This window comes from Pyxicephalus adspersus, chromosome 8, assembly GCF_032062135.1.
Source record: "Pyxicephalus adspersus chromosome 8, UCB_Pads_2.0, whole genome shotgun sequence".
In the NCBI taxonomy this organism is placed as follows: domain Eukaryota; kingdom Metazoa; phylum Chordata; class Amphibia; order Anura; family Pyxicephalidae; genus Pyxicephalus; species Pyxicephalus adspersus.
In genome coordinates, this window is record NC_092865.1 from 1,120,363 (window position 1) to 1,130,100 (window position 9,738).

The following is a 9,738-nucleotide window of genomic DNA, read 5'->3' on the forward strand; positions in this document are numbered from 1 at the left end:
AGTCTGCAGTACTTAACTTCAATCTGGAGCCTTTCCTCAATTACTAAACAAGATATCTTTGGATTTAAATGACGGTGTCAATGTCTCTCAACCTAGAAGACTCGGGAGATCCTGGTAGTGCAGGGAGTGAAGCTAACCAATGGAAGAAGATGTAATGGAGATAACCCGGCTGGTTACAAAATCAGCCTACATAACAAAATCAAACGATACACTGGGGGGTCCTCCAAAGGGCGTTGGAAAGCATTGGGGGACTGGAAGGGGTGAGGCCAAGATTGCATTTCAGATGATGAGGTCTATCAGAGAGGTAGTTCAACAGGCAACCACAGCAGGCTGACCAGAGGGAACGGCTTGGTGTTATCTGCCTGCTACATCTAGTGCTGTCTCTGCCAGGAGCACCAGGTAGGGAATTTTCATCAGATTACCAAACAGGTCAGATAAAAATGTTTACAGATAAAAAAATAAAGAGAGGCTTACATACATGATAAACATCTACAATATAAACTCCGATACAAAGAGCTGAAATGAAACCCGATACCACCGAATATGATGTGCAAAATGCAATACAAATAATTTTATAGCATCAACAACTTGCTTCTGCCTTGATATCACTCCACAATGTGCAGTTCATTTAATGCAACCTTGGGGGCATTTAAAGGGGAATTACCCTCGTTGGTGGGTGGTGAGCACAGCATACTTGCTGATTATGGCAGAACTTTCTTGCATATAGAAGCTGTGATAAAATGTCAAGGACCGGCCATCCTTCGAAGGCAATATCTTGGTTGCTGTCTCCATGGTGCACTGCCATCTTCTTCCGTTGGATGGCAACTGATAATGCAAATCCTGCACAAGCACCGTTCAATGAAGAGATAAAACAAAAAAAGTCACCAGGAGGAGGTATTTATTTTGCACGTTTGCCTTGTCAACATTATCTCCTGGTGGCTTTTTGTTTTTTTTTAGTTTAGTTTTGTTCTGCTTCAATGAAAATTGATCATTGAGTACAGCAGCATAACAAAACCATTTCATTTTCCTAAAGAATTTATGGAATTCCAATGATAAACTTTTGGAATTTTTCAGATCCAAAACACAAACAATATTTGTATTAAAAAGTAGAAATAAAATTAAAGAAAAGAAGGAGGGGGGGGGGATAATCCCATATATATGATAGTGTCTGTTTACATTACCTGACATAGCATGACATATAATATAAATCTATATATCGAGGTAAGATAAGCCTGGAAAGGTAAAGAAAACAAAGTAGGATAGAAGATAAAAAGAAGGGAAGGAAGAAATAGGACTTGGAAGGGTTCTACTAGTTTTTTTATTTTTTTAGCTGAGGAACGAGATCCAGGGAAAGAAATGTTCCGAGAGGAACATAAAGCTACCCATTTTTTCTCTTCTCTAGCAGATGCCAGACCGACTTTTTTAACATGGGGGATCCCTGGAAATAATTTCAGGTCTTCAGGAAACCCCTTCTATAACTACTATATCCAGCAGCCACCAGTGGAAAGAATTCTTCCAACAGTGCTGGCCATTGGGAAGAATGTCACCCCATACCACCCCTACAAATGGCCAAAAAGATCACTGGTGTCACTTAAACTGACCTGAGAGGCACAAACTGCTCATTGATCCAGCAACCTCTCGAGGAACCCTGGATAAGTTACACGAGGTTAGACAATCCCAACAAGTATTATGCCAATAGCTTACAACAAAAATAATTTTTGGTCCTTGGTAGGTGGACCCGGATATATAAAACTAGGTAGGGGAGCAGGTGGTGGGGAGAGGTAACCATACAATAAAGCATCACAAGACCGATCATGCTTATAAACAATAAGATATCCAACAATTTTTTCAAAATTGTGACAAAAAAAAGTACAAAAAAAAAAAAAAAAATAGAGGAGTTAACCAACCGAAATAGCGAATAATCCCCACCAGGGCATATATTAGTTCCCTGGCCAACAGTGTCAGAGGGTCAGCCAGGATTGGATCAAGGTGACAACATCTATAGAAGTGCTGGGGACGTTTTGAGGCTATGAGCACAGTGGCATCCTCAGCAGGAATATAATGCAGAACAGAGTAGATGCTAAGCTCAACCTGTGCGTTGTCATCAAATGCCTCCCCCTCCCAATTCTCCTTCCATTGACCACAGCAGTGGTTGCCAACCTTTTCCGACCCATGGACCACTAAATTTACCAGCTCTAGACCGCGCATGAGTGGGGAGCTGGGTGTCACTCAAAGGGGAAGTAACTTCCATAGTGACGTTATGATGCCAGACCCACCCACTTTCCCATCCCAGGTCTGTGTCTGTGATGGGAGAATGGCCAGGTTGTGTCCAAAGACAACCTGCCCACTTCCCTGAGCCTGCATTCCGTACGGGGGACGTGGTCTGCTGCTCTGGCCAGTGGGCCTCCCCCAAGCAGGGTCGTTCACCCTGAGGGGTGCACCGGCCAGAGCCACAGCCCAACAGTGGTCCTGCAGACCACAGCACTATCTTTGCACAGTCTGAAGCCTTCTGGCCTACTGACTGCAACCTGCTGTGTGCTCTGTTGACACCTTGTGGTCAATATGAAAACTGCAGCCTGAGACATAAAATGTTGTGTTGCACTCAGGTTAATAGGACATGTCCTTCTGACAAGTGCAATGCTGCGCCCTAGTGGTCAGGGTGCCCTAGGATACAGCCTAGATGTGCTAGTGAGAAATCCAGCCCAGATAGGAGGGGACCTATTGGGCATCCCTTTCACATTCCCAAGCTCACTTCAATAGATTTACCAATCGAGCCATGCACAAGTGGGAAGCTTTCTGCCCTCTGATGGAGAACGTTTAGCCAATCAATAAATTGTAATTGTAAGCCATATCTGCCAAGTAGCAATCAAAGATATTCATGATTCACCCAGGCTTTCACCTGGTCCAATTCCAGCAAAAGTTTCCTCCAGCCAGCAGCCCTGCATCTCTCCAAGGTTTCCCAGATAGCTAATAACACTGAGAATGTACTTCTACCTTGAATCCGAGCAGTGCCGATTGCCAGACAAAAGATTGCCTGCCACTAATGGCAAAATTTTCCCCCTTTGTAAAATCACAGCAGATCGCCTCATGGAGGGAACAAACCCTCTTCCAGACAGCCAAACCTCTGCTAACCAAAGGGGTCAGACTGGATTTGAAACATTTATAAAACTCGGCTATCAGTCCATCTGGTACAGGCGTTTTTTGGTGGTCGGCTTATCTATAGCATGAAGCACCTCATCCGCTGTGATTCATCAAATCCAGTGCAGAGCAGTGTTGTTATACACTCCATCTTGTCTGCATAGATAGGTTTTCTTACCGGGAGATCTGTAAAAATATGTTCTATTTCCCAAAGAATTAAATTGATTTTACAAGGAAACTGGTAAATAAATATGGGGATCCAGTTTTGCAGATCTCTTCTTTCAACCTGACCTTGAAACCCTTTCTTTCAACCTGACCCTTGAAACTTTCAACCTCCCTAAATCTTTCCTAAAGGATCAGGCTGCACCCTGACCTGCCTCCATATATTGCCCCACCTTCCTTGTTAGCCACCCTGCATGATCTACCTGTAACGGGAACAGGAAATTTGTAATTTGTTGGCATTTACCTCCTGAAATTCCAGAGAACCCCAAGTTGCCAAGCAGGATACCACAAAACCAGAAACAAATGGTGACACACGAAAAGAAACAGGATTAGGGGCAGCTTGACTTCACAAATGCCATCCAATGGCAGAATGGTGGTTTAGTTGTTACACTCTGGCCTTTGCAGGGCTGGGTCCCAAGTTGGAATCTCAGCCAGGACTCTATCTGCATGGAGTTTGCAGGTTCCCCCGTGTTTGCGTGGGTTTCCTCCCACATTCTAAAAACATGCATTAAAGCATACCTAAACTCAGAAATTTCACTTTACATAAAAGGGTAGACAACTCTCTTATGAAGAGTAAAAATTCTGTTTTAAGTGCAACACCCTTTTAAAAAAAAAAGGGCAGCACGGCCCCCTAATTCTCCATCGTCTAGGCGGTTGAGAATGAATGGGCGCCCAAAGCCTCCCGGAATAACTACGTCACGCATCCTTGGAGGCTCTTGGGTGCTCCTTCTGCTCATGCACGAACAGAAGGAGCCTTTTTGCGCAAAGAAAAAAATTTGCCTTTCTCACAGATGCACATCTTATGCCTGGGTCAGGTGACGTAAGAATGATGAACCTGGAAGATGCAGTGCCGACTCCGGGACAACGCAGGTCACCCCCCGGATGGATCGGACTGCCCTGCAAGATTATATATATTATTTTTGCAGTTCCAGTTTAGTTTTCAGTTTAGTTCCTCTTTAAGTTAATTGGCTTCCCCTTGAAAATTGACCTTAGACTGTGATAAAGACATATGACTGTGGTAGGGACATTAGATTGTGAGCTCCTTTGTGGGACAGTTAGTCACATGACTTTGTACAGCGCTGCGTAATATGTCTGGGCTATATACAGGGTAAATATAATTATTAATAATAATAAGGGGGGTAACCAGAAACATAATTACATCTGATGAAATTACAATCCTTAGCTGAGTGGCCTAGGACAGTATGGCTCAATCAGAAGGAAGAATGGACTCCCTCCACCATCACTTTAGGTTGCCGCACCTCATTCCTTTGTATTTATCCTTCCCAGTCCTCTGTATATTTACCGGGCCCATCATACCATTCCCAAATCAAGTTCAAACCCTCAATCAGATACAGCGTGAATCATTCTCACCTAAACCTATCACATGAGTGAGGGCAAATATTGTCAGGGGGTTAAAACTCAATAACTCAAAATGACCAGAAAGCCTGGAGGAGCCATCTTGACTGCTGGCAAACCTTTCTGTGACTGGAATCTCTGCTCATTCTGTAATATGTCTTTAAAGGGGATGCCGTTATCGTTTCTTCTTTGATTTCTGTCGTCATTTCCAATATTCCTGTATTTAATGCCTGGCTTCCTGTCATGTGAAGACTTTGTAATATATTACTGTCAGATTTCTTTCTTCAGATTCAGCCCCATGCAATCTTTTCACAGAAATATACTACAGGTGACCGCAGCCATTGGTCAGATCCTCGAGGGGGCATTGTGAATCTGACCATCAGGGGCCCAGGGGTCAGCCTAGCGCTTGAAAATGGCCCCGGCCTGACAGGATGAGGCCTAGCTGGGGGCTCTCAGAAAGCTGCTAGACTTTTCTCCTCTGCTAGTCTGATGTGACTGGCACAATGTTATATAAATGTATAATATATAAATCATCTATATTACTGGCCCTGTGTACAGCACTGAGCTATATGTTGGCGGTATATAATAAAAGCTGCCAGTTACTCAGCGCTTCCCGCCTTCAACTGCATGATGGTCTCCGAGAATATGGCGGCGGTGGGCGGAGTCGGTCGTGTGAAATCTCAGTGGGCGGGACCGGGACTAGTAACATATCAGTAGGGGGGATCGGGAGTAGTGAAATCTCGCGAGATAGTCTCCCTTTATAAATCTGCCCCGCGCTCTTCTCGTTCTCTTCAGGATGCGGCTTCTGAGGTGGAAGTCATGGCTGTGGTGCTCGCCGGGGGTCCTGGCCGTCCTCGAGGCCCTCACTAGATGGTGAGTGTCCCCGGGTTTTGTTATACTTTTCTCTGCTGTCCAGAGGCTCTCCAGCTACCAGCATGCTGTGAATTGTAGTTCCTGAGCCAATGGAGGGCTTTGTATAGATGTATTACTTCAGTTATTTTGCATCTGGGGTATTGAGTTCCTTTCTGCCATTCAGTGTGCAGAGTTCAGGCAGCATTCAGTTCCATGCATTGGTTGCGGTTAACCATAGAATGGAGCCACACATACATGAGCCAGGAATGCCCAGCTGTAGAGCTATGTACACACTTCCAATGGTTCTCGCCCCATAATGGGCTCAGGGCCGATATCAGATGAGAATCTGTGATGTGTGTGTGTCGTTGTTCATTGTCATTCATTGAGTGGTGAACAATCGTAATACAGTGGAAGGGGGGAGCGCACAGTGATGTGCTGCTCTCCCCCTCCCCTCACCATAGAGCAGAATGGTGCTGTATGTACAGCATCATGGAATGCTTAGTCTTTGGAAAGGATTGTGAAAGATGGTTTCCAATGGCTATAATTGCAACTGTGTATGTGGCCTAATGTCCCTCATAGTTTGGGGTTGTTCTGCCTGTGTGCTCCCCCCCTGGCATTGCCATGTACCCCTCTGCCATCCCCTGGCGCTGTGCCTGCTCTTCCTATGATGAGAACTCTGTCCAGTTCTGCTACTGATTGACTGCGATGACATTTGTGGATCTGAGGAAGATGGCTGCCAGGGCCGATGAAGGGGCCACCTCATGGGTCGGGGGTAGTACCTGACAATCTCTAGTTTTGTGTGGCCATTTACCCTTCCTGTCTGTAACATGCAATGGGAGCCATGACTATTAGAAGACATAATATGGGGTGCAGAGTTGGGCTGATGGAAACAAAATCCTGCCAGGGCCTTTGATAAGTTTTGAATGTCTATAGTAATTCCACAATCAGATTTTGAGACATGCTGGGACTTGTAGTTCTGTGAATCTGATGGGACTTGTGGCTAACGTGTACCTTTTCTTTCTTGCAGTGATGGTTGGCTGAGGCTCTGGAATGCTGGAAGAGAAGATGAGCAGCGAATGTTCATGGATGGAAGTCAAGGTGAGAATCAGGTGTAATCAGGTGGTGTAACTTGGTGATTTCTGTATCCCATAGTCTGGCCAGGGGGGCTCTGATGATTCCCCTCAGCTTACAGGAGGCGCAGATGTATTGGGCTCACTTCTATTCACTAGAAGGCACAATGGGGGAGGGTATTGTAGGAAGGTTTCCCTTTTATTGACACATGGGGGCTCTTTCTATTCACTAGAAGGCACAATGGGGGAGGGTATTGTAGGAAGGTTTCCCTTTTATTGACACATGGGGGCTCTTTGACACATGGGGGCTCTTTGGGGTAATTAAATCCCTGATTAAGAACTCCAATGTCGGGTAAGGTGATTTGTCAGTCTTTGGATTGTGGCCCCCAGTAAAGGGGGGTTGTTGGTTGATAGGCAGCACTCACCAGCTATGCGGCTGACTCAATAAGTTGTTGCTCTGAGCATTGCTGGAGGATGTGCAGTGTCTGGGGCCCCCTAGTGTTCAGATAGACAGGGGACAGGGTGCCCCCTAGTGATAGGAATTTTCTAGATTTGCCAGGTTGGAAGTATTTTAGAATGTTGTCACAATCTGTAAATTTGCAAAACCTTCAATAAAACCTCAAACGTTTCCTGTGGGTTTTTTCTCCCTTTATTTGGTTGCTGCACTGCTGAGTCCCCCATTGAGCTTCGGGAGGGGTTTCAGTTGTGTTTTTGGTTGTTGGGTGTAGGGGTTTGTAAAAATCTATTTCAGTTATTTTGCATCTGGGGTATAGATTTCCTTTCTGCCCTTCCTTGAGCTGTGTGCAGCATTTAGTTCCATGCATTGGTTGCCATTGCCCATTAAGAATGTAGCCACATACATGATCCAGGAATGCTCAGCTGTAAATGTCCTTCATAGTTTGGGGTTGTTCTGCATGTGTGCTCCCCACCCTGGCATTGCCCTGTACCCCTCTGCCATCCCCTGGCACTGTGCCTGCTCTTCCTATGATGAGAACTCTGTCCAGTTCTGCTACTGATTGACTGCGATGACATTTGTGGATCTGAGGAAGATGGCTGCCACGGCTGATGGGAGGGGCCACCTCGTGGGTGGGGGGTAGTACCTGACAATCTAGTTTTAGGTGGGCTTCCATCTTTTGTCTCAACTATTGAAAGAATTACCCTTCACTTCCTGTCTGTAATATGCAATCATGGAAACAAAAGCCTGCCAGGGCCTCTGATCCTTAAATTTTGTCTATAGTGAGCCTGTTGGTGGTTCCACAATCAGATTTTGAGACATGCTGGGACTTGTAGTTCTGTGGGGTGAATCTGATGGGACTTGTGGCTAACATGTAACTTTTCTTTCTTGCAGTGATGGTTGGCTGAGGCTCTGGAATGCTGGAAGAGGGTGAGCAGCTGATGTTCATGGATGGAAGTCAAGGTGAGAATTGTGTGTAACTTGGTGCCGGACATTGGGGAACCTCAGTGACGTCTGTATCCCATATATAATCTGGCAGGGGGCTCAGATGATTCCCCTTAGTATGGGGGCTGGGGTTGTATTGGGCCCACTTCTTTCCACTAGAAGACACAATGAGGGACCAGTATATTAGTTTGTAGGAAGGTTTCTCTTTTATTGACACGTGTAATAGAGGACCCAATGTGGGGAAAGGTGGGTTCTCAGTCTTTAGATGGTGGCCCTTAGTAAGGGAGGGGGGATGTTAGCTGATAGCCAGCACCCGCCCCTATGGGGCTAATGCCTAATAAGTTGTTGCTCTGAGGGGACAAAACTTACATGATCCTCCTGGTGTGTGTTGTCAGGGGACCCCCCAGTGATAGACACGTTCTTGATTTGCAGGATTGGACGTATTTCAGAATGTTGTCACAATTGTTCTGTAAATTTGTAAAATCTTCAATAAAACATCAAACGTTTCTGTGGTCTCTGTGGTTTTTCTTTTATTTGGTTGCAGCACTGCCGAGGCCCCCGGGGCCTTCTCGTGGCTTTAGGGGGTCTATAACAGTGCCAGAATAACCCCCAATCTTGCAGAAAGGCCAGACTCTGCTGTGGGCTGACCTTTCCGATAGTTGGGGACATCTCAATAATTTATTCTTTGGCAAAAAATGTGAATGCTACTGAGCAATGTGCTTGGCGCCTTGGCCGGGTTATTATTCGGCTGTGTGGTGATTGGCACTGTGAGCAGGAGAACAGTTGACGACTGAGGCTTGTGTCCCCGTACAAGTATTTTTACTTCTGCTTGTGAGAAATGCAACTGATGAAGCCAACAGAGGTGAGAATGTATTTCATGTTGAACGTTTTCTGTTATTGGACTTTGAAATGAAATGAAGGAAATCTATCAATAAAAATTCTTGGTAACTCTAGAAATGCTCTGTGCCTGGTTCTTTGCTTTTCATTTTGCTGGGAATTAGTAAAAATGAATGTGGCAACACAATTGTGTGGGAGGGGCAAGTTGAATGCCATCATGTGATTTGCTGATTGCCTGCAAGGAGGTGGGTTCTTGCCATTTGTTCACAGCAGCAAACATCAGGGCTCAGTCCTATTACCTCCAAATGTGGAGGCTGGATTGTAACCCCAATAAAATAATTATGGGGGTCACTTGGGTCAGAGTTCTTTACTACAGTGATAATTCACTGAAAGTGTATGCAGAAATTTACCCAATGCAAGTGTTCTCCCTAGATTTTCTTTGCTGGGTGATAAAAAAAATGGGGTGTTGGCAAGACAGCAAATTTAGTGATCCTGATTTTTTTATTTTTTTTCTATGGGTATCCAGCAACCACTATTGTCAGTGCCCTACCTACTCCCTATACTTTTTTATATGTTCCAACTTTCTAATGTCTGGCTTGTTAAAATGTCCAATTTTCCTTTGTATTATGTCCAAACTGTTGTTTTTAATCCAACTGCCTATTGTTTTAGAGTGTAATACTTTGTAGTAGTGTGATCAATGTAGCACAAGTTAGGCTTAGTTCACATTAGCAGTAAAAAAAAAAAAACCTCTACTACTGTTACTACTTGGCACCTGCAATTGTTAGGGCTTGCTAAGTGCTGGGCTTTTTCAGGCCTAGCAGTCTTTCAAGCAGCATTGGTTTCTAGCGAGAGGATAGTGGGGGG

General features: G+C 45.0%; 1 long non-coding RNA gene and 3 other non-coding genes across 4 annotated transcripts; all 4 read left to right on the forward strand.

Annotated features, from left to right (window-relative positions):
- The first annotated feature begins 5,560 nt into the window (after positions 1-5,560).
- LOC140336292 (uncharacterized) lies at positions 5,561-8,543 on the forward strand. The gene is made up of 2 exons (XR_011921864.1): positions 5,561-6,666; positions 7,987-8,543. It is a non-coding gene; the product is annotated as an uncharacterized lncRNA (long non-coding RNA).
- Positions 6,227-6,297, forward strand: LOC140337526 (small nucleolar RNA SNORD38). Its single transcript, XR_011922068.1, has one exon. It is a non-coding gene; the product is annotated as a small nucleolar RNA SNORD38 (small nucleolar RNA).
- Positions 7,617-7,687, forward strand: LOC140337527 (small nucleolar RNA SNORD38). Its single transcript, XR_011922069.1, has one exon. It is a non-coding gene; the product is annotated as a small nucleolar RNA SNORD38 (small nucleolar RNA).
- A 35-nt stretch (positions 8,544-8,578) lies between the features above and the next one.
- Positions 8,579-8,708, forward strand: LOC140337541 (small nucleolar RNA SNORA35). Its single transcript, XR_011922082.1, has one exon. It is a non-coding gene; the product is annotated as a small nucleolar RNA SNORA35 (small nucleolar RNA).
- The last annotated feature ends 1,030 nt before the right edge of the window (positions 8,709-9,738 follow it).